Genomic DNA, 24,880 nt, shown 5'->3' with positions numbered 1-24,880 from the left:
GCAATTGAATAATAACAGCAGTAAGCCAAACTAACATTAATGAACACTTAGCTTTAAACCAGTCTCTTAACTGGTTTATATCTGTGACTCACCTAACATTATCAATTTTTATTTTATCAATACCATCAAAAAATTAAAAAAATTCATCAGACAGGAACCATGTTAGAGATAAGATTATAACTTAGCATTATTTGGATCAAAGCCTGTGCTTTTGCTTAAAAATTCTAATTTTTAGTAGCCATTATAAAATTACCTAGGAATAAATGAATACAGAAATAAAGATCAAAGCAAATTGATATAATAATTTCCTACAAGGCTAAGGAGTCACAATCATCATTCAGACAAATATAAAAAAAATATTTTATTATACTTAATCCTATGTGACCAATATCTATATAAATACTTTATCATTCATTCCAATAGAAAGTTTGTGCAATGTTAATTTTAATTTTTTATTTACTTTTATTTATTTATTTTTGCCAGTTCAAGAGCTTGAACTTAGGGCCTGGGCACTGTGTTTGGGCTTTCCCAAGGCTAGGGCTCTATCACTTGAGCCACAGCACCACATCTGACTTTTTCTGTATATGCGGTACCATGAATCAAACCCAAAGATGCTTTGTGTATGCTAGGCTACCACTCTACCACTAGACTGAACTCCTGACCCCTAATTCTTAAATAAATAAGTAGACAAATCCAACTTATTTGTCCCTAATTATTGAGAGTTCACACAAGAATATTAAATCTATGAAAATATAAAATCAATGTTTTAGTTCTTTATACAGACTTTTAACAATCTTTGCTAAGCAAATACTACTAATATATTCATATGCCAAAATAATTCTAGACTCATTAAACCAGAATGTGGAAAAAAATGAATTACCAACTATACTTTAAAAGGAAATCAAAAAGTTCTGTTGGTTTTATTATTAATTTTAAATTATCCTTTAGCAGTTTGACAAAGGAATTTTAATTCAACAAGTCAATTTGTAAGAACAATTTCTCCCCATCCTTCAGGTTCCTGGTTAGATTTTCACATATGTACATTTACTATTACAATTTACTTGAAATTTTCTTTTTGTAAGCTGACAAGCAGCACCATATTGAAAGTTATTGGTTGAAATATGCTGTAGTCAGTTAAATGCTAGCAGTGTATTACTGTGTTTTCCCCTCTTAAAATATCATCAGCATGTTTTCGCCCACAGTTTTGATAATCCTTACTTTAAGACTTGTAACTGTTGTGATCAATTTTCCTCCTTAATAAAATTTCTTCTTCTAAGAAAGAGGCTGTAAAAGCTGAGTAGCACTCTCCATCTATTATTCTCATCACAATGGAAGAGTTGGAATGACCCTGTATTATCATTAGTGACCCCAGTGAGTACATTGAACTTACTTGGTAGGGACAATTTGTGCCTGATGAAATGCTTCAACTTCCAGTTAGTGAAATTTTGCTCAGTCAATATGAAGTGCTGAGGTGACATATCTGGCTTGAGAATGGCACAGAGTATTTTTAAGTAACTGGCTAGGCTACTCAATGTCAAGGTATTGAAGTGATGGATTTAACTTTGAAAATAGCTTACCGACTTTAAGTGCCATAAATTTACCTCTTGTGAGTGATAATTGTAAGTTTAACTTTACAGAAGTTTGGCAGAGTTGAGCCATTCTTCCAGCAAATATTAAGAGGAAGATATCATTTTTTAATGCTCAGTTTCATGGAATTCTTTTTGGCTTTTCAAGTAAGACAGAAGAATATACCAGGTAACTTAATTTGCATGTGTAAACATATCAAAGTTTGGTTTTACTATCATAATTGTTGGTTTTCTAAAAAACAAATATCCAGAAGAGTATTTCAAGTGTCATATAAATTGAAACATATTATAAAGGAAAAATAGGACTCTTAGATACTTCTTTTAAATTAATTTCAAAGGGGAGACTAACCAAAATGAAAACACTGAGGAACAGGCATGTAAACTTGATGATAATAGAAAAAAAGTCTATTATTTTTATACAAAAATATACTTAAATCACAGTAAAAGAAAAAAAGAGCAGCTCTGCGGTCTGCGCTTGATGAGTGGATCAGCAAGATGTGGTATTTGTACACAATGGAATTCTATGTTGCTGTCAGAAAGAATGACATTGCCCCATTTGTTAGGAAATGGAAAGACTTAGAAAAAATCATATTAAGTGAAGTAAACCAGACTCAAAGGAACTTAGGCTCAATGGTTTTCCTCATTTGTCATAATCAGTAGAAACCTTGGGCTCTACTAGTAGAGATTTGCAATAGAGCAAAACCTTGATACATAAGGCCATATAGTAGGATGCTAAAAGAAAGGATCTCTAGGATATGGATACATAAGCCATATAATGAATGATTGTTTTTTTTTTGTTTTTTTTTTTGCCAGTCCTGGGCTTGAGCTCAGGGCCTGAGCACTGTCCTTGGACTTTCTCAAGGCTAGAGCTCTACCACTTGAGCCTCAGTACCACTTCTGGCTTTTTTCTATGTATGCGGTACCGAGGAATCGAACCCGGGGCTTCATGCATGCTAGGCAAGCACTTTAACCACTAGGCAAAACTCCCGGCCCCTGATTGTCGTTCTTAAGGTACTATGTTATCTCTCATCCCTTTTGCTGTCCCTTGGTTATCTTATATTGTTACAGTATTTCACTTTGTTATCTGATATATCAGATATATTTGTATTTGGTTATTTGAAATTGGATAGGAAAGGGGGAAAACAAGATGAGGGGTGGGGTGGGGGGGAGGGAAATGGGGACCAAGACATGTGAAAGGGTGTCAATGTATGGGAATTAATGCACCATTTATCTGGCAAATATCATGTATCCCTTCTATTATTTACAATAATAAATATATGAAAAAAAAACTAAAAAAAAAAAGAAAAAAGAGCAAAAAGGGGAAAAGAAATCTGGGTTTAATACAATTTGGGAAAAAATGTGTCCTTTGTTCAATTTTAATGGACTTCTTTCTACATCCGGAAACAAAAGTAGCCCTAGATGTCCTGCAGAAGCAGTTGCAACTATTTCACATTCAGCAAAGACCACCTCTGAGTACAGCCTTAAGGAAATAACTTTTTTTCTTCTTTTTCCAGAACAGTGTGGGCCTTGTGTTTGGAACATGTTAAGATACCTGAAAATCCTAAACTAAGACATGGGATAGAGAACAGCACAGAAGACATCTGATCAAAATAACTTTGGGCTTCTTTGAAAAGAAAAAAAAAAGATTTAAATTACTTTAATCTGGTTAATGTGTACTATGATAAAAATTAATTGTAATGGCACATCTAGAGGCAATAACTTTATCATTCAAGGAAAACTAAATCTATGAATAATCTACTATTCTAGTTTTAGCTGTGTATAAAACTCAAAGTTGAGAATGAAAATTTACAAAATTTCCTAATCAGAAATAAAAAACAGAAAGAGAATTACATTTTCTCAGATATTTGGTTTCACCTATTTGTCAATTTATCTTGGAAGAAATTAAACTTTCTTACATCAAGAAGTTTTTCAAATAATTTTATTATTGCCTACATGTTGTGCTTTTTTTGTTGATTTGTTTATGTAGTACTGAGAAATCAAACCCAAGATTTTATGCTAGGCTAGCATTATTTTAATTAAAATGAATTCTTCCGATGATACTCTCTAGAAGTGGACTGTTAGGAACATTTAAAAACACACTTTTACATTTATAGCATTTATTATCCAAAATTGGGTTAAGAGCTAAAAGTAACATTTTCTCATGACCAATTCTATTCCCAGGGGGTGAATTGAAAGAAAGTAAAGAAATAATAAGCAAGCTTATATATATGTACATATATGTTTTTATAAATATAAGAAAGTTTATATAATATACATATGTAATATTAGAGTTCTGCATTACGCAGGATACTTTAAGACAACCAAGTTACCAAATGTAGGGTTTTGTGGCTTACAGTGTTAAGGTCAAATTCATTTTCTGATGTTTTTAGGCTTGCCAAAAGAGATCATCTTTGGTCCTGGAAAAAAATAAAGAAAAGAAAAGAAATAGAAGGTCCAATGACATAATCACCTCAACAAAAATTACTTTTTGTGGAAAATGTACTTAAGATACAAGTGGTAGAAGGAACATTTTATAAGTACTAATGACTTTAAGCTTTTGTCTTCATTTGCTTGAAATAGCTGTGTGTATTATATATTGATACAAAAGATCTTTCCAGTTATTATATATATGTATAGATATATTCAAGAAATTTAAATAGAAATTAAAAGTATTGGGGTGGAAATAGCATCTGAAGTGAATAAATGAGACTACCTTTCTTAAATCCTGAACAATATCATAAAACAACTATTATATAGCATTTATATTATACATGTAGTATAAGCTTTCTATATGAAAATGGTGTATCTGAGTATATGTCTATTTTATATCTTTTATATATACAGTTTGCTTTTGAATTAGATTTTATAACAGACAAGAGGAAGAATGAGGGTCCGTTTAAACAATCACTCTGGGTGAAGAGGGAAAACTATTATTTTAATCAAGATTTATGAAAAAATTAAAATTAAGACAGATTAATGTCCACTCACATTGGTATATGATGTCTAACTATATGTAGCTGACTAGTTAAAAGTCCTACCCCAAATGCTTTGTATTTTCATGCAGATTCTATGAAATATTGACCCCCTCCATTTTTCCCCTTTTTTGTTGCTCCTGGGACTTGAACTTGGTGCACATGTACTATCCTTGATTCTCTTTATGTGAGGCCAGTGCTTTATCACTTGAGTCATTGTGCCATATCCAGACTTTTGTGAGTAGTTTATTGGAGATTAGCATCTCATAGACTTTCTTGCCTGGGCTGGCTTCAAATCATGATCTTCAGAATTCAGCTTCCTGAGTAGATAGGTTTATAGGCATGTACCACTGGCATAGGCTTTGACTTCTATTTTCTATAGAGAGATTTAGCAATCCTAATTTCAGGTTATTCCAAGAATATTGAATGTCCATTCATTATTTCTTGATCTTTCTAAGAGTTCATTAATGTGGGTTTTTTTTTTGTCATATAGAAAATGAAACTTAAGCTAAACAAATTGCCCAAGATCAGTCATCTTCTTACCAAAACTCCTTCTGGAACCGCTCTAAAACAACCTGCAAGAGATTGTTGTTCTTAATGTACTATGCTATTTCTTTTTTCTTTTTTACCCCTTTGGTTAATCTCATATTGTCACTATATCCGACTTTGTTACCTGGTATATTGTACATGCATTTATTTGAAATAGGAAAGGGAAGGGGGAAAAACAAGATGATTGGGAAGGAGTGGGGGGAGGGAAATGGGACAAAAACATGAGAAGGGGTATCAATGTGTGAGAAGTACTGCACCTACTACCCAGTGAATGTAACTGCAACGCTTCTATACATTACCTAACCCCCCCAAAAAAAAACTCTGGGAGAATTAAAAGCATGTAGATTTTCTTTTTTGAAATAATTTTTTTTCAAGGAAGAATTTTGAAAAGAGAAAGAAACACAGTAACAGGAATACAGTTTTCCAGTCTATTGTTTGCTGCAATAGTCAAAACAGCATTTGAGCATGATGATTGCTTTATGTGGTACCTACAGATCATTGCCATGGAACTGGCAACATATCATGGAATTTTTTTTATATATTTTATTGTATTCAATGGAAGGGTTACATTATATTCACCAGATAGAAGGTGCATTACTTCACAAACATTGATACCTTTTCTCATGTCTTGGTCCCCATTTCCATCCTCCCACTCCCATCCCTCATCTTGTTTTCCCCCCTTCCCTAGCCGATTTTAAATAATCATATAAGCATATATACAATATATCAGTTAACAAGGTGAAATACTGGAACCATATGAGATAAACAAGGGACAGCAAAAGAGATGAGAGATAACATAGTACATTAAGGATAACAATCACTCATTATATGGTTTTTGTTTCTATATCCTGGTGGTCCTTTCATTTAACATCATACTATATGGCCTTATGTATCTAGCTTTTGTTTATTGTAAATCTCTACTAGGAGAGCCCAAGGTTTCTACTGACTATGACAAATGAGGGAAACCATTAAGCTATGTTTATTCATATCATGAAATTTTTATTAAGGATTACAAATAACCTAACAGTATGTTTTAAGTCCACAAGTATCTACAAATACTTGTACCAATTTAGGAAGTCAACATGTGCATAAACATCTGACTATAAAGGACAGAATACCTCAGAATTATAATGGACTGATGGTAGGTTGAATACTGTTGATGTTTCTTCTGTAATCACTAAGAGACACCTCTCTATTCCTCAAATGATTGACATGCTGCCCATTATTTTTTATAGCATTAAATGTAAGAGGAATACCTGAGTCACACTCCTCATGTAACATAAGAGTAAGATTTCATTTTCTTCTTGCTAATTTGATTTCTTCTCTTATCATACCATGACTACTTCCATACAAAATAGAACATAAATTCTGTGTTGCTTTTGCTGTCAAATAGAGAAAAATCTATGACTATGAAACAGAATATATATACACACATATATATATATATATAAACAATCTGTTTCCATTCTCTGAGTTTAAATTAAAAAGGAAAGAAATGCAGAAAAGCATTCTTAAGACACTTCTATTAATTGTTATCTTTATCATGAGTTTCATGTCTAGCTGCCATCAACTGTGGGCTCCAATGCCCGTGCCCTAATATCATTTGAAAGTATATACAAAACCCCTTATAGCTAAATATTTCAGCATTCAACATCTAAAATTACATTTCAAAAATTGGTATGAGGTCAGGTACTGGTGATTGTTGCCTACAAGTAAAACTGAAATCTGAAGATTGCACTTTCATAGCCAGGCCTGGAAAGAACGTCCTTGTGAGTTTTATCACTGGTTAACTACCAAAAAAGCCAGAAGTGGAGCTGGGGCTCAAGTAATGCAGCACTGTGAGCAAAATAGTTCAGGGACAATCCCCAGGCCCTGACTATAACAAACCTTAGGATTGGCATACAGAAGAAAAGAAAAAGAAAGGCAGGTAGGTGGGCAGGCGGGTGGGCGGGAGGGAGGGAAGGAGGGAGGGAATGAAGGAATGAAGGAATGAAGGAAGGAAGGAAGGAGCAAGAAGGCATGCAAACAAGCTAGTAAGCAATACAGAAAGAAAGAAAGAAAGAAAGAAAGAAAGAAAGAAAGAAAGAAAGAAAGAAAGAGAGAGAGAGAGAGAGAAAGAAAGAAAGAAAGAAAGAAAGAAAGAGAAGGAAGGAAGGAAGGAAGGAAAGAAAGAAAAAGAAAGAAAGAAAGAAAGAAAGAAAGAAAGAAAGAAAGAAAGAAAGAAAGGGAGGAAAGAAGGAAGGAAGGAAGGAAGGAAGGAAATAAGAACTTGTGTAAAACTATGCATTCTGAAATAAAATGAACTTTGAGAACTTCATGTTTGTATTTCTAAGGTCTCCATAAGTTCTAACATCCTATTAATCATTGAATACTTACAATAATCTATCTTATTATCTTCCACAATGAAAATCATGATGATATATCTATGTATGACTAAGGCTATTTAGCATTCATCATTCCATTTGCTAAGAGCAGGAATAAATTTCTAAAACAAATCAGAAGCACGAATGTAGATTTCATACATTTAAATTGATCGCTCTTCTTACCAGTATCACTTGACTTCCTTAGTTATCAAAAAATCTCTATAAAGGTTGTTATTGTTGTCAGTTGAGCCAAGCAACACTGATCCTTGAGCAGACAGCAGATTAGATTCACATAGCAGACACAAGTATGAACCAAAGTGTAAGAAAAAAGAAGAGATGAATTCTTCCCTAATTAATGGAAAGCTGGTGAGCAGGCACTTTTATATTAAATCACTGAAGACTTTCTAAAACTCAACAGAAAGCTTAACAGAAAAGCAAGTGTTTTGGGGAAGTGTATGGCAGAGGAATAGATAAATTATAAACCTGAAATTCCAAGGCTATGTAGTAGAGGCTTCATAAAACTTGATTTAGGGTCAAGTAATGCCACTATTTTGTTTTCTCTCTTTGGTTGATTTCCTCTCCTATTTATTTCATCTTGAGACTGTTTTCTGTGTTAGGGTTGCTGAAACATTCCCCAATTCAGGGGAATGACATATGAGTACATGACAATGAGCGAGAGAGAAGACATTCTCTGCGGTAGCGTTCCCATAGATATTGTCAACTTATTTTCCTCTGTCTCTCTACTGAATCATATATCCCCATTTTAAAGAAAAAAGAATGGAGTCCAGCTTAGGATGTATGTCATTCACTACATAGTTCGTGCCACCTGAGACACCAGAATTCACACAGGCAATTCCACAGTCAGTGATCATTCTCGTACATGCGTACAACAAATAATCAAATCTAGGGACCAATGTTAATGTCACTACTGTTTTACAGTGAGACAGGACAAAGTTCTTAAATAGTGTCAATTATAAGTCATGTTGATTGATACAAACTTGTTCAATAGAATAAATCAATAATATGTATGAGATCTATGCATAAACACATCTCAAAACAAGTAGGTTTGTAAATACATTTGATTTTAATCTGTTCTTTCCAGCCTTAAAAAGACTAATAAATGCCTAGAGATTAGTAAATACCTAGGGAACGAGCATAATTTAATTTGTATCCTCATGCTATACATATATAATACATAATGTAAATTATTGTAACATATACTGACCTAAGATATTTTTATTAAGTTTTTTAATTACATAAGTTTTGAGTATACTCTTCTGGTTAGTACAATTTAAAATTGTAAAATGTCTTTTTTCATATATATTTTCCCTGCATATACTCTGGCTACCAGTAGATTAAAATTGAGATCCTGACCTAAAACTGTTCTGTAATTGCTTTTTCCTCACAGAGTGCTCACAATCTATAAATGATCGGGAAGTATTTATAGTCAGATGGAAATGTAGAAATTAAGAATGAGAACTTACCAAAAATTCTTAAGTATTTAAAGCCACAGTTTACAATTTGAAGTTTGGGGTACCATACTAAATGTTATAAAGTAGGAAAGATTTATCTGCATGCATTTTTTTCAAGCACTAGTTTACAAATTAATAAAATGACTCCTGGGATGCTGAAAAAGTGTTGTTGAAGAGGTCAGGAATGCGACTAATGACTGGAGAGAAGAATAAAAACAATGCAGTCTATTCAATATATATATATATATATATATATATATATGAAAGTAGAACTAGGTAAACTGAGGGGATGGGAGGGATGGGAGAGGATGATGAAAGGGGTGATACTAATCAAGATGCACTGGGCCCACAACTGACATGGAATTGATATTATTTTGTGTTACAACTTCAAAATAGTTGTAGTTTAACAGATTGATTGCTTTGCTAAGAGGTGAAACTATTTCAGTGCTCAAATTTGTTTGCAAGTGTGCATTATTTTATGGAATAGCTGTTAACATTATTTTAAAATTGATCTCAGAAATAAAGAACAAGCCAGGCACAGTGGCTCATGCCTGTAATCCTAGCTACTCAGGAGGCTGAGATCTGAGGATCAAGGTTCAAAGGCAGCCAGGGCACAAAAAGACTAATTAACCTCTAGAAAAGGGAGATGGAGCTTGTCTCAAGGGTAGGGCAGTAGCCTTGAGATGAAGAGCTCAAAGACAGTGCCCAAGCCAGAGTTCAAGCGCCATGACCCCCACCCCCACCCCACTAAAAAAAAAGCAAAACGAAAAAAGAACAAATATTATTTTGTGACTTGAAGAAAAGAAATAAAGATAACACAAATAGTTTATTATGAAAGTATAATAATTGTTTATTTTGATATATGGTAAGTTTCTTCATAGGAACTTCTAGGACATTAAGGCTCTACTGAGAAATAAAGCTTGAAATTTGGACTCAAAACCTTATAAGTCACTCAATATTTTGCCCTTGAGTATTCCTCTATCACGTGAGCTGCACTTTTAGTTTTTATTGATTGCTGGTTAGTTGAAGCCTTTCAGATTTTTTTCTGATCTGCCTTAATTCTAACGATTATTCTCAGTCCCAGTCTCCTAAGTAGCTGGAATCATAGGCATGAGTCATGGATGTTTGGCATACTGAACATTTTTTTACTAAGAAAAATATTGTCAAAATGTAAAGATAAAATGTATGTTTTAATGACCTGTCAAATTTTAGGGGAGGTATTATAAGTGAATTTTTTCTATGAAATATAAAATTTTCATGAAATATCTATTTAATATTTTCCATGTCAAATTTGTTACCCAGAAATTTGTTGTTCTGGTATCTCTACTTGTTCTTTGACAAATCAAGATCTGTAGCTATACTTATTCTATAAAATTAAACTTATTTTGTTTGTTATAATAACAAATCACTATATATTCAGATGATAGTCAATATTGTAATTGAAGTGAAGGTAGTTCTAGTTGGATTTCAAAGTGCTTTTTCTCTTTTATGTTAAATGTACCTATTTATTTTATATTCTGAAGAGTTACTATATTGGTTTCTATTAAGGAATTTACATTGAGAATGAAGAATGTTCATTTTGAGAAAAAAATACACTAATGGGATTGTAACATTTATTATATAAAAGATATTTTGTAATTTACATGTTATACTTATTTTTTCAGTATGCAAATTTTTGAATATATACATATATGTGCACTTTACTAAAAGAAAATGATATACAGGTGTTTTAATTCATTGCCATTGTTTTTGTCTAATAGCACTGAAAGAGATTAAGAGGACATATAGATTTTTTTTCCTGCTGAACATGTATTTAGACTCCTCCAAAAGCATAAAACAGTGTGATATTATGCCATCTTATTATGCTTATGTTACAGAAATGAGAGAAACTGGCAATTATTTGTTCTTCTGACTCTAAAAAGAAAGTCTGCATCTTAAGTAGTAATTAAAAGAACCCAAACTACATTTTAAACAATGCATCTGTTATTTGGGCATGTCATTTTCCTTTTCTTTTTGTGAAGAAATAGCCTTGAATTTAATTGTACATTATAATTGCACATCATTTCCTTTTGGAACCACTAAATTATTCCTCTAATTCTCTTTGTATTTTTTTTCACTTTTATCCAGACTAATTTTTAGTAATACGTTATTATCGATTCTGTAATTAAAATATTTTTGTTTCTCTTCAACATGGCTTAATAGCTTATGCCATTGGTGAGGGGAAGTTGGAAATATTTTGTGTGCTTCAAACAGCAAATAAACGCTGATTCCATTCAATAGTCTTTTCATTTTTCAAGCAAGCACAGACTTTCACAGAGAAAGGGTGTTGCAAAGGCAATGTACCTTTTACAGAAACCACTGTTTCAGATGAAGGTTAATGGTTTGAATTGCAAGAATACCAATGTACAGATTGTAATTAGGAGTGTCTGATGAAAGTCTGGAGTCTCTTATGAAAAGAAAACATCTGCTTCCTCATGGTAATCGCTCCCTTTCATTCTTTCTGTGTGACTTTGTTTTGTGTATGTTAATAGCACATTTGTCAAAATCTCTACATTCTCTAATTCTAGGTCATAGACAGAATATAAGTGCATATTGAAATTCATGAAAGGAATTCTATTTTCTTCATTTTAAACTTTTTTCGGACAAAAGATTGAGCCAATGTACTGGAAGTGTGGCCTAGTGTTTGCTTAACATTTACAAAGCCATTGTTTGATTCCATGGTATCATATACACAGAAAAAGCTGGAAGTGGTTCTGTGGCTCAAGTGGTAGAACTCTAGCTTGAGAAAGCCTAAAGACAGAGCCCAGGACCTGAGTTCAAGTCCAGACCTGGCAAAAAAAAGTGATGCTGGGCATGGTGGCTCACACCTGTAATCCTAGATATGCAGGAGGTTAAGATCTGAGGATCACAGTTCAAAGCCAGCCTGGGCACTGAAAACCGTGAGTTTCTTATCTCCAATTAATCACTAGAAAATGGGAAGTGGAGCTGTGGCTTAAGGGTAGGGTGACTCCTCCCCCTAAAAAATTGAGACAGTGATGCATTACATTCTATGTGGTGCTTAATGATATGAGGCATCAAAAATAATGTGGGGGCCAATATTTTCTCTGGTTTCTGGTAAGTGCCTATTTCACATAGTCCTGGAACTGTGTACTATTCATTAAAGCATTATTTATCCTCACAATATAATGTAGAAGGGCTAAATTTAATGATAAAAATATATAATTCCCTATACACTCATGCATAGCATTGCTATTACTGTTGACATTATTCTGAATTCTCATTAAGTAGTCGAGAGATTTCAGAACAGATGAGGGCAGCAAGATTTATAATGAACCACAAATGCCTCTATATGTTAGGTTGTAAGTTCATTTTATGTAAAAGCCCTTCTCAACCCACAGTGAGGTACAATTCATGCCTGTCATCCCAAAATGTGCAGGACACTGAGGCTGGAAAAAATTAGAGTTTGAGGCTAGTCAGAGCAGAAAAGTCCATTAGACTCCATCTTCACAGTGGAAATCTGGATACAGTGATACATACGTGTGACTCCAACAACAAAAGGAAGCCGAAAGTAAAGTAGGCAACAGTGGTCCAGGACTGCACTTAAGTGGAAAGAAAGGCACTATTTCAAAAATTACTATGAATGCACCAAACCTGCAAGTGTGGCCAAAAGAAAACTAAGAGAATAACTATACTGTTCTGTATTAATTCTATGAACAGAAATATCTCAATATTTACATTTTATTTTTCCCTTATGAAATAAAGTCCAGTAATAAGAGAAAGAAGTATGAAGAAAAGTTACCATGAAATCTCAATAGATACTTGACTGGCTTTGATTTTATTTTTGGTTTGAAATTTTTCTTTCCTTCCTGCTCATTTTCATTTGTGTGTGTGTGTGTGTGTGTGTGTGCATGTGTGTGTGTATGTGTGTGTGTGAGTGTGTGTGTGTGTGTGTGTTTGTGCGCAGCACAGGTGTGCTGGTACTGTGGCCCAAACTCAGGGCCTCTCAAAGTCACTTAGCTTTCTCACTCACAGCCAACACTCTTCCATTGGAGACACATCTCTAACACATCTCTATTTTGGCTTTTTGATGGTTAATTGAAAATAAGGGTATTCTGAATTTGTCTGTTTAATGCAATCTCTGGATGTTGATATTTAACATCAGGTTGTTTAATATATATATACATTAGTTTTACATATAAATTAGTTTAGTACATATATATATATATATATGTACTAAACTCTTAAACCAAACCCTTACCTACCTCTTGAACCATAGCACCACTTCCAGTTTGATGGTGACTAATTAGAGATAAGAAACTCACAGTCTTTAGTAACCAGGCTGGTTGGAACCATGATTCTCAGATCTCAGCCTCCTGAGTAGCTAGGATTACTGGTGTGAGCCACTACATCCAGCTTGATTATAATTATTATAACTTTTCTGTGGCTAGTCCTGGGCCTTGAACTTGGGGCCTGAACTCTGTTCTTGGGCTTTCACAAGGCTAGTGCTCTACCACTGGAGCCACAGCACCATTTCCGGTCTGTCTCTCTCTGTCTCTCTCTGTCTCTCTGTCTCTGTCTCTCTGTCTCTGTCTCTGTCTCTCTGTCTCTCTCTCTCTCTCATCAAACCTGGGTCTTCATGCATGCTAGGCAATTACTCTTACCATTAGGCCAAACTCAGGGTCCTGTTTTTGAGATAGAGTCTCCTACATATAGCTAGGCTAGTCTTTCTGTGAGAACAACTTCTGTAGCCTTAGTGCCAGGATGACAAGCGTATCTCACTATAACTGACCTTATATTCTGTGAACCTCTTGAATCAAAGAGAGGATAGCCTTCCGATTAATATATATATATATATACATACATACATATATATAGAATATTTTAAGAAAGCAAAGTTAATACTTCAAAGAGTAAGGATGATTGTGAATCTTGGAAAAGAAGAAAAAGAAACCTCATTGAAAATAAAATGTGAAATTCAGTTTTACTTTGGAATTAGTATGTTTTAAGTGTATTCTATATAAACAAAATTTAAGCTGTTGACTATGCCTAATTTATCTTATATGGCATCCATTTGCTATTTTTAGAAAGATATGTTCAGCAACTATGTGCCAAAATGATATGAAAATTCATCATAAATATATCTGACCACCTCATATTTCATTAAAGCAACAATGATAATAACTTGCATGTATTTTAATTTGCAAGAGAGAAAGGTTTAGAGAAATATTTTTGATAAAACTGCTACATATTTCACTATCTTGAAAATAGTTGTAATTCCCCCAAACTAGTGGCATTTGATTCTCCACAGTCAATTTTATTAGGCGCTAGGTTCTGTTTATTGTTGTTTACAGAGAAATTACAGTCCTCTTGCTCACTCCTTATCTTATTCCCCAAGCCTGCACACCTTCTATCTACTTTAAACTGTGATTCTGGATATCCAGTGGAATCGAAACAGCTGGTGTCCTTTTTATGGCTTTTCTCCTATGATGATTCATTTTCTGTACTTTTTGGTTAGGTCGTTTCCTTGTCACTGTGTCCATTTACCTGGGAGAACAATTTAAAAGGGAAATTATTTATTCTAGCTCAGGGTTTTAACCAGTTCTATCCAACATGATGGGGAGGCAGTATAGGTGAAGAGAAAGAGCATACAGGAGCAGCCAGAGCAGGCTTGTTGACTGCATTTTCCTTCTCTTCATTGGTCTAATTCTTTCCCTTTGATTAAACTCACCTCTTTCAAGTACTGTTTTCTTAGTGTTTTATTTTGCTGAATTTTGACTTTGCCTTTCTAAGGAATTATACTATTTGAGTTCTCCTTAGAATCTACTATGTTTAGTTAATATATTTTTATGCACTGCCATACCACCCAATGTATTTATTTACTTGTCTTTTCATATTCCTTTCATCAACATTCCTTTCATCTGGCTTCAAGTCTTGATTACTTCTATGAATCTGTAAAAGTCCTCTCAAACCAAACCTGAAATTTATTAACTTTTCTCCTGTCGTTACCTTCTTTGCCAAAAATTTCTCAATTAACCCCCTGCTCTTATTGATATTGTCTGTCTGTTTGTATTAACATAATCTCATATTGAAGCAATTCTCAGTTTTCTTTTGATCAGGACTACCATCTTTCCATATACAAGTAACTTTTAAAGTATTAGAATTCATATTAGGTGTATTTTTATAATTATTATTTCCCCTTTTCCTATTTAATAGTTCATAGTTATTCCTCCTAAACACATCTGTACACTCTCAAACACATTACCCATTTTCTTTATGTCACAATGATGTCTAAGTAAACCATTGTTTACTTAAAACAAAGTAGCCAAAATTAGTTGGACAGAAACACCAATTTGGAAGTTCTGCTCTCACACAAACACAAAATACTTAACTAGCTTAGTACTGGTGGCTCTCTCCTGTAATCTTAGCTAGTCAAGAGGCTGAGAACTGAGAATCATGGTTCAAAGTCAGGCTCAGCACAAACATCCATGAGAACCTTATCTCCAATTAAACACCAGAAAACCTGAAGTGGCTCTGTAGCTCAAGTAGTAGAGTGGTAGCCTTTTGCTGAAGAGCTCAAGGATAGCGCCCAGACCCAGGGATCAAGTCCCATGACCGACAAAATATAGTCATTTATAATCCCAGTCAACATGTAACACTATCACGAGCAAGACTTTGCTTCCCCAGTGGAAGATTTTACTTACTCCTAGAAAATTAATTCATTAGTTTTTATTGTTTTCCCTTCAACCCTCACACAATATATTTTTCAACCCCCACCTCATGGGAAAAAAAACCAACAAAAAAAAACTTATTTCTTTTTTCACTGACAAACTATGATAAAAATTCCTATAGATGTATATCTTCCCATCAACTTGTATTCTCAAGACCCATGTCTTTCTCTGTAGTTTGCTTATTGCTTTACAAAGAATCTACCTACATTTTTCTGTTAAATTAATGTATATTCTTTAAAATAAGTCCAAGCATCCTTCCATTATAACCTATATCATTGATTTCTTTCTTCCTCTAGTACACACATTTTTTGTTGATAATCTCTCCTTTCTTAATCGGTTTTATTCAGATACACTGTTCATATATTACAATGTGTGCTCCTTAAGCCTTTCTTCTATGTGCAGTAAATACCCTTGAAACTGCTTCTATTTATTGTTTTTAATGCCTCACATTATTTTACATTCTTCCATGAAGAAAATATAATCAGCTTTACCTCAAAGTCCAATAAAGCTGATTTTTAATCTTCATCAATTATATCTAAATTCTACTCAGAAGTTCAATATATGTCCATCCTATTTTATCTATGCTCATCATTGAGTTCCAGGATTTTGATCTCACAGCTTTCAACATTACTCTTGTGACTTTTGAAGGTATATTTCTAATTACCTATATACATCTGAATTTAAGTTGTCCCCAAATAGTTTTCCTATAAGGTTTTCCACCACTTACAGTCTATCTCATAGATAGCAATTACATCCTGTCAAGTGTTCAATCCACACATGTAGGCTAGGCATGTTCTTTCCTTTTTCTTTTTTTCCTTCCTTCCAACCTTCTCTGTCTTCCCTCTTTTCTTCCTTCCTCTTTCTTTTATGCTCCTCCTTAAAAATTATCATATTTGAGCCTGGAGCGGTAATCCTAGCTATTTAGGTGGCTGAGATCTGAGGATCAAGGTTCAAAGCCAGCCTGAGGACAAAAGGACCTGAGACTCTTATCGCCAATTAACCTCCAGAAAATGGGAAGTGGGGCTTGTCTCAAGGGTAGAAGGTAGCATTTAGCTGAAGAGCTTAGGGACAGCGCCCAGGCTGAGCTCAAGCCCCATGACCCATCAAAATAATATCGTATTTGTATATTTTACAGGATGCACAAGAAAATTTCAGTACCTCTGTACAATATATGGTCATCTAATCAGAGTAATTAAAATCTCTAATTATCAGTTCTTTATGCTTAGAGCATTTGAGTTGTCTCTTCTAGATCTTCTACAATATATATATTTTAAAAATACTATTTTGACACATCGGTGATTAAGCTTACTCAGGAATTAGTGAATAGATAAAATGTCCTTCCAGGCTAGCCTAGTTAACAACTTAGTAATATTTCATCTAAACAAACACACCAGGCATAGTGCTATACACTTATAACCTCAATTACACAGAAGAGAACTTAGGTGGTAAAATTGTAATCCAAAGTTAGTTCAACATAAACTCAGGAGACCCTGTTTGAAAAATTACTAAGCAAAGAGAGTGGTAAGGATCTGTAGAGTGCTTACCTATCAGGTGAGTTCAAATTCTATCTATCTTTCTATCTATCTATCTATCTATCTATCTATCTATCTATCTATCTATCTACATTTATTTATCAATATATCTTCTATCAGTACTGTGTGATATATACACTATATATCTGTATCATATAACACATAAATTAATATTGTGAATAAGTCATTTTTTGTGCCAATCCTGGGGCTTGAAATCAGGGAGTAGGCACTATCTCTGAGCTGTTTTTGCTCAAGGCTAGTGCTCTAACTCTTTTTTTTTTTAAGTGCCCAGGGAACGTATAGAAGGGTTACCATTACATTCGCCAGGTCGTAAGTGCATTAATTCTCATATATTGATAATCCCATGTTGCCCTTCCCCCACCCTTCCCAATAACCTTGTTTTCCCCCCTTCCCTTTCCAATTTCAAGTAAACAAATAAATGTATACACAATATGCCAGGTAACAAAGTCAGATATAGTAACAATATGAGATAAACGAAAGGGCAAAAAAGGAGAAATAACAGTACATTAAGAACAACAATTACTCAAGATTAAGCTCATGCTTTCATATTCTAGAGATCGTTTCATTTTTATTATACAGTGGAACACTAGATAAATAAAAGCTAGTAGCTTTAATCCTGTTTACATTTTGATTGCCATTGTTCAACCTCCTATTTTCATGAACTCTAAGCCTTCCTCCCCTAAAGTAGGACTGCAGAAGTATCATCACTATTTTGAACTCCTGAGTATGCCACATTTATTTTTTTATGCCTGACATTGCATTTAACATGATGTTCTACTTATTTTTTCAGCAAATAATGTAATTTCACTCTAAATGGGTGAGTAAAAATGTATTGTATCTATTCCACATCTACTCATCTTTTGATAGAAATTGACTTTTATTCTGTTTCCTAGCTAATGTAATAGTGCTTTATAAAAACTGTTCTGCAGGCATCTGGTTTACATGCTGAATTCATTTTCTTTGAGTACATACCATAAGGCAGCATAACTTGGTATATCTACATTTTCCTTGGGGAATCTCCCCATTGTTTAGTACCATTGCTCTCATGATTTACATTTCTGTTATCCTGAGCAAGAACACTCTTTCTTCTGCATCCTTATTACCCTATGTTACTGTTAGCTTTTTCTTTGTTGTTTAATTGCCATTCTCAGGACCATATTTGTTTCATAATTTGAAAACATATATTCAGCATAGTTTTCATTGTTTTAGCTCAATCATTTTTGCTTTTGTTTTGCCTCTTTTACACATTTTCTCTTATTTTCATATATATACACACATGAAAATATCATCTTTTCTATAAGTTCTATATACTGTGTCTTCCTTTTGTCTTGTCTGTACAGAAACTACTTAGCATTCTAGAATCATTTTACTCTACTTACTTTTGTTTCCTCTGTTTTTTAGGTAGGCTACGTCTTACCCAATTGCCTGTGACAAAGACATACATACAATTTGTGTCAGAGAGTTTTTAACACTTACTTTCAGCTCTTTGAAGCACTTTGAGTTAATGCTTAATGATATAAAGAGATAAGATCAATTTTTATTTTTGTGTATAGATTGTGTTTTAAGCACAATTTATGAAGTGTTTTTTGTTGCTTTGTCAAAGATTGACTAATATGAAGGTATATATATATATATATATATATATATTCTGGTTCCTGAGTCTATTCTATTCTCTGTTTATGTAATTGTTGTTCTGCTACTGCTGCTACTTCTGTCCTGTTTACTATAGCTCTTTTGTGTATCTTAGCTCAGAAATAGTGCTTCTAGCTTTGTCATTTTTTGCCAAAAATTCTTTTAGGTTTTTATGCTTCCATATAGATGTTATTTATTTTTCTTCTTCTTTTAGGAAGGATATAGGTACTTTGATCTGTATTGACTGAATTGTAAATTGCTTGAGGATTATTGATTTGACAATATTTTTCTTTCTTGAATATAAATGTTAATACAATTTGGTTGTGTATTGTTTATTGGTCCTCAAATACAACATGGTAAAGTGTAGTGTTATTTGGAGTGAGACCTAAGCGAAGTCACCGGGAAATTAGGAGTAAACATTCACAGGAAACATCCCTTAGGATTCTTTCTTTCCTCTCTCTCTTTGTGGCACATATCATTGCTCTGTGTAGCTGCCTTTCCACAGGTCTAAAATAAGTGAGTTTTACTGATAAATGGTAGTAATCCCATATGCATTTTTGTAAAGGTAGACTTTTGGTAATGAATCTCTTCAATATTTGCTTTGAAATATTTTACTTCTCCTTTGTTTACAAATGATCTCATTTCTGTGTGTAGCATTTTTGAGTGATTAGACATATTATTTTTGTTTCAATATACTCAATATGTCATTTCATTTCCTTCTATAATATTTATAATATAATATAATATTTCTACTTAGAAATCTAATATCATTAATATTTCATTGCTCTATTTAAAAATATGTTTATCTTAGAGTTTTTACTATCATATACCATTTATAGAACTTTTTTTGATCAAATCTCTGTCCCAAGCTGAGATTTGAATATTTTTCCCAAGTTAGTGGAATCTTCAATCTATTATTTTAATAAATAATTTTAATTCCTTTGACCTCTGCATTTGGGATTGGCCATGATTTGACTATTTCTTTGTTTACTTGTATATCTAAAGTTGTGGAAACTTTATACACTTCAATTAATGTTAGTAAAATGTTCATTATATTTTTCTAAGGAAATTATTTTAAAAGAGTTGTCTTACAATTTGATTATTCTTTCTTCTTTATCACACCTACTTTTGAAGTTCTCTATTTTAATTGTAACTTTTCTTACTAATGTGTTCTGTATTAAGCTTTCTTTATCTCTTTTTCATGATTACTATATATATATTTGTACAATAGCGTAGTCAATTTTGAATTCTTTCCCTGACTTATTTGAATTATCTGTCTTTCTACTGTGGAGTCTCATTGAATTTCCTTATTATTTTTGTAAGTACTTCAATTTTCTTTCAATTGGGGTGAGTTAATAGAAAATCATTGTGAACAGCTGCCTTTTTAATGTTACCTTGTTTTTTATATGTATGTGTTCTCTGATTGGTAGTTACATGTTTGGCAGTTAAACTTTCTTTCGTTATAAAAAGGCGTTTTTATTTAAAAGAAATCAAAGACATGTATTAAGTCATTTTATTGGTAGATCCCATTGTCATTGTATGTAGATGAGAGTCAAAATCAATTACCATTTAGCTTCTTCTGTTGCATTAGTGGTTTTGCAAGTGATTCATGTGACAGTAAAACCAGAGTGCTGTTCTACCTCCAAGAGCTCCACAGGACTGGTAACACTTTAGTGGTACAGGTGGATGATGATTCAATTCAAAAAGCAGAATAAATGTGCTAGTCAGCTCTATTAGACAAACATGGCAAGGATCACTCCTGCATGCCTAGGCAGTTGGCAGCATAGGGCATACACATAGATCAAGGTCGCTATGGCTACCGGACAGTTGTGATGGAAATCACATAACCTCATGGCATACATACATGCATAGCATAACATAGTCTCTTGAGGCTGTGTCAGCATGTTAGGAAAACCTAATTCTTGTTCATCTTTTGTGGCCATGCAGAAATCAGCACACTCTGAATGCCTTAGAGTGAAATACAGACATGTTGGTGGGTAAGGACATAGACACTGAAAAGTTGGAGGTTGGTATGTCTACTAATTTGCTCCTCTGAGCAATGCAAGAGTGTGCAAGCCCTCATAGGTCCTCACCTGAGTTCAGGGAGCCCTTCTTCAGTAGCAACATACTAACTGTCCCTTGTGTCCATTAGGGTGACTGGGTATCATGCACTTACCATTTCCTCATCAGGGGAACATTTATCTGGGTTTAAATTGACCTTAGTTTACTACTATATCAGATTTACCTCTGTAATATGCATCCTTTTGTCTTCCTGATGTCATGTTCAACATCCATTTCCCTTTATCTTACTTTCACACTATAAGCCAGCACTTTCTCACTGCCAGTAAAAGGAAAAAAAAATGTTTTTAGTCATTAACAATCACCATTTGATTTCACGTACACAACTGTTTTTTGTTTGTTTGTTTTGCATTTGTTTGCCATGGGCTTGGACTCAGTAATCTGGCTTTATCCTTGAAATCTTTTACTCAACACAAGTACTCTGTTACTTTGAGCCACAGTTCCACTTCCAATTTTCTTACGGTTAATTGCAGGTAAGAGTGTTCTGGACTTTACTGCCAAGGCTGACCTTGAAGCTTGATCACAATCCTCGGTTCTCAACCACCTACAACCAATGTGTGGTCCACCATTTACTTTGCAGAGCAAGGAAACGATTAGCTTTTAAAGAAACAATAAGCATGAGTCTTTGTTCTACAGTCTGGGAAAGGTACACCACAGTTGCTTCTTTTTCCTAGCTTAAATTAGTATGTGTAAGTTGTATTTAGGCTATTAATTGTGATGTTTTCATATGTGCACACAATGAACCTTGATCAAATTTATCTCTTCTGTCATTTCCTTTTATCTATTGTTCACCTTTTTCAGGAAAATTTTAACAGATTTCCTTGTTCCATCTTTATGCATGCATGTGGAGTACATTAACTTTATTACTGACCCACAATTCTCCTTTTACCTCAATCTCTTTGCTACCACCTCCCCATCAACAAATTCTGAAATCATTCCTTCTTTCTTGTATCTTCTCAAGAAACACTTCTTCTGGCCTATGTCTTGGCAAACAACTGGAATCCTAGCACTCAAGTATCTAAAGGAGAAAAAATTCACTATTCCAGGACAGAGTATATGACATAGCAAGATATTATCTCAAAAATAAACAACTGCCAGCAAAAATCACCAAAGCTATGCAGGAAATATATTTTAATCTTTATTTGGCAATGGGCTGGACAGAAATGCATATCAACTTACTGGAAATAGAAAAGAATCTGGAGAATATTATTTTTGAAGAAGACATATTGGGTACAAGTAACTTTTTTCTCTCTGAGTCTAAGCTATTAGTTAGTATTCCTTTTTATCTGTGAGAGAATATTGGTTGTAATAATCAGATTACAAGTTACTGAAGAATTAAAACCTATTAAATGTCTTGGAGGGGGATCTTAAATTGATCACTTTTATTCTTGTCAAAAAAAGAAAACATTTTACTAAAGTGCCAAAGCTAGAAAGAGAGGGGCAGAGAATGAGCAAAAGTGGGAGACTGCAGACTGAAGTCCAGCAAGGATGTGGGATTTCCTAAAAGCATAATCTCTGGAATTTAAAAAGTCAAAAACAGCTGTAAAAGTAATATTTGAGTAAATGAATATTCTTTATTATTCCTATATTTCATTTCCACAACTGCAGAGTTCTTCTCTATAATACATTTTGGTTTTCTTTTTAAATGGTTCTGCTTTGGTTCTAAATTTAAGGAAAGATAGATAGATCCTTACATATATATCACACATATGTGAGTGTATATATATATATATATTTATATATATACATATGTGCGTATATATGTGCCATTATTAAAACCCACAGCTCTCATCACTTATATTTTTCTGTTTTTTTGTTCTTTTTATTACAATTAATAGAAGGTTTACAGTTATATTCACCAGATAGAAGGTACATAACTTCACACACATTGATACCCCTTCTCATGTTTTTGTCCCTATTTCCTTACCCCCAACCCACTCCTCTCATCTTGTTTCCTCCCTTCCTGTTCTTATTTCAAATAAACAAATAAATGTATATACAATATACACAATAACAAGGTAAGATACTGTAACAATAGAATAACCAAGTGGCAACTTAAGAGATGAGAAATAACATAGCACATTAAGAACAACATAGCACATTAAGAACACCATTATTCGACTTTCAGTCCCAGGCCACTATTCTCCAATACTACTATCCTTAAGGTCAAATACAATGTGGCTCAGGACAATATATTTGACTATTAAATTTAATAAAATCAACCAAGCTGCAGGGCTTCTGGGAGCCCTAATTACCACCACATACCTTTCATGCATGAGAGCTGCCCTTTACAGCTGCAACCTGGCACTCCGTTCCTAACATTACAACCTCCACATGACCTTAATTCTCATATTTACAACTGTGCATAATGAACATTCTTGATTGACCGGTAGGTGGTCAATCTCTCCCTCCCTCTCCCTCTCCCTTCCCTTCTCTCTCTCCCATCCACCTTCCCTCTAGCACTCCCTCTTGTCTTTCTCCCTCAGTACTAGAGATTCAACTCAAAAATTAAAGCCTACCATTTGCAAGGCATTTTGAAACTTGAGCCATTCTCCAAGTATTTTTATATCCTTTTGCTTTTTAGTTTGTTATTCCAAGAATGTCTTGTAGCCATCGTTTTCCAGACAGACCATGATCATAATCCTTTCACTTGCATCTACAAGTCATAGCTGGAAACATGAATGTGAGCCATCTGACCTTGTTTCTTTAAAATTCTGAAATAGTGTCTTGCTAACTTTGATTTGTACTTGCTTTGAACCATAATCATTCTCCCTCTTCTTCTTGAGTAGTTGATACTTAGAAGGAATATTCCATGAAGACTGTCTAAATCTTATAAAACACACCAAAATACCTCATCAAAAGGTTGAAGACCAAATCCAGTGCTTGTGAGAATGTTGTCATTGCTTGAAATGTAAACTACGTATTTCTGGATATGATTTTTTCTGCTCATTTTTTGTTGGAATATGAAAGAGATGACAGGGAAAAAAGAAGGATAGTATCAGATCACTTGAAGATGTTATGTGTGGTTGCACATGAAATATATTATGTGGAAAGTTAGCTAGATATGAATAATTTTATTGTTTCCCATGAAAATATAAGATGTCTGGTAGTTTCCAATTGGGATACTCTTGTCAAAGGATGTGATCACAACATAAAAGTAGATGCTGAATAATGATGGATGGTTAGTTGGTATTTAATCAATAAGCAAATTTTACATGCCAGAGATCCTTATAGCCAGGTATACTTTATACCTGCCACAAAGCCTCACATGGAAGAGACATGTGAGGATAGACACATTTGAGACTAAGCAATGAACATTATTTTTGTATATTCCTTTGAGATAAAGTGATTCATGAAAAAAATGCTCAGTACCAAATACTGGTCTATGTGTCCTTGATTAGTGCCGAAGCCAGCTGGCAATGAGTTGGGATTCCTGATTTAGGGGGTGAAGACTTAGAAAAGAAAAAGACAAGAATCAGATGGGGTCAGGCTACAGCCTAAGACCATATCCTAAGGCTATAAGCTTAAGAATGCAGTCCCATTTACTTCTAGTTCCAATCTTTTATACTATTCTTAAAACCAGGGAACTATCAGGGGTTACATTCGTACAATTGGGTAATCAAGTTTCAGATGTGTTAAGCAGAAAGTGACAAAGCCATAAATGTTCACAATACTGGTGATGTAGCTCATATGACAGCTCATTTCTTTGTGTACTTATGTCTAATCAATAGTGAAGGTCCAAGGTCACTCTGACCCCACATTCGGCTCCCAACAGATTAGAAATAGGTGTACTGTAGATAAATTAGTTAAATAAAATTACGGGAGTGCAATAGAAATGACCCTTCCTCTAATATGGCAGATGTGTTTATGAAGAGACAGACATAGTGAGCACAGTCTGTGAAGAAAAGAATTGATCTATCTACAAGCCAGTGAATGAAGCATTTGC

The 24,880-nt window shown here is 33.9% G+C and overlaps 1 long non-coding RNA gene across 2 annotated transcripts in view; it reads right to left on the bottom strand.

Moving 5' to 3' along the window:
- LOC150057618 (uncharacterized) overlaps positions 1-24,880 on the bottom strand; it is a 48,080-nt gene that overhangs the window by 8,136 nt on the left and 15,064 nt on the right. Inside the window, exons 3-5 of one of the 2 annotated variants that reach the window (XR_016536768.1) lie at positions 21,101-21,193; positions 14,347-14,486; positions 3,941-4,003 (exon numbers count right to left, since the gene is read on the bottom strand). This is a non-coding gene — a long non-coding RNA (uncharacterized LOC150057618). Of the gene's footprint in view, positions 1-3,940; positions 4,004-14,272; positions 14,487-18,602; positions 18,649-21,100; positions 21,194-24,880 lie in introns of those variants that run through there. The other variant, XR_016536769.1, reaches the window with a different exon arrangement.

This window comes from Megascapheus bottae, chromosome 10 (genome assembly GCF_031878675.1).
Source record: "Megascapheus bottae isolate mThoBot1 chromosome 10, mThoBot2.hap1, whole genome shotgun sequence".
Taxonomy (NCBI): Eukaryota; Metazoa; Chordata; class Mammalia; order Rodentia; family Geomyidae; genus Megascapheus; species Megascapheus bottae.
This window is presented reverse-complemented; position numbering and strand designations above follow the sequence as displayed.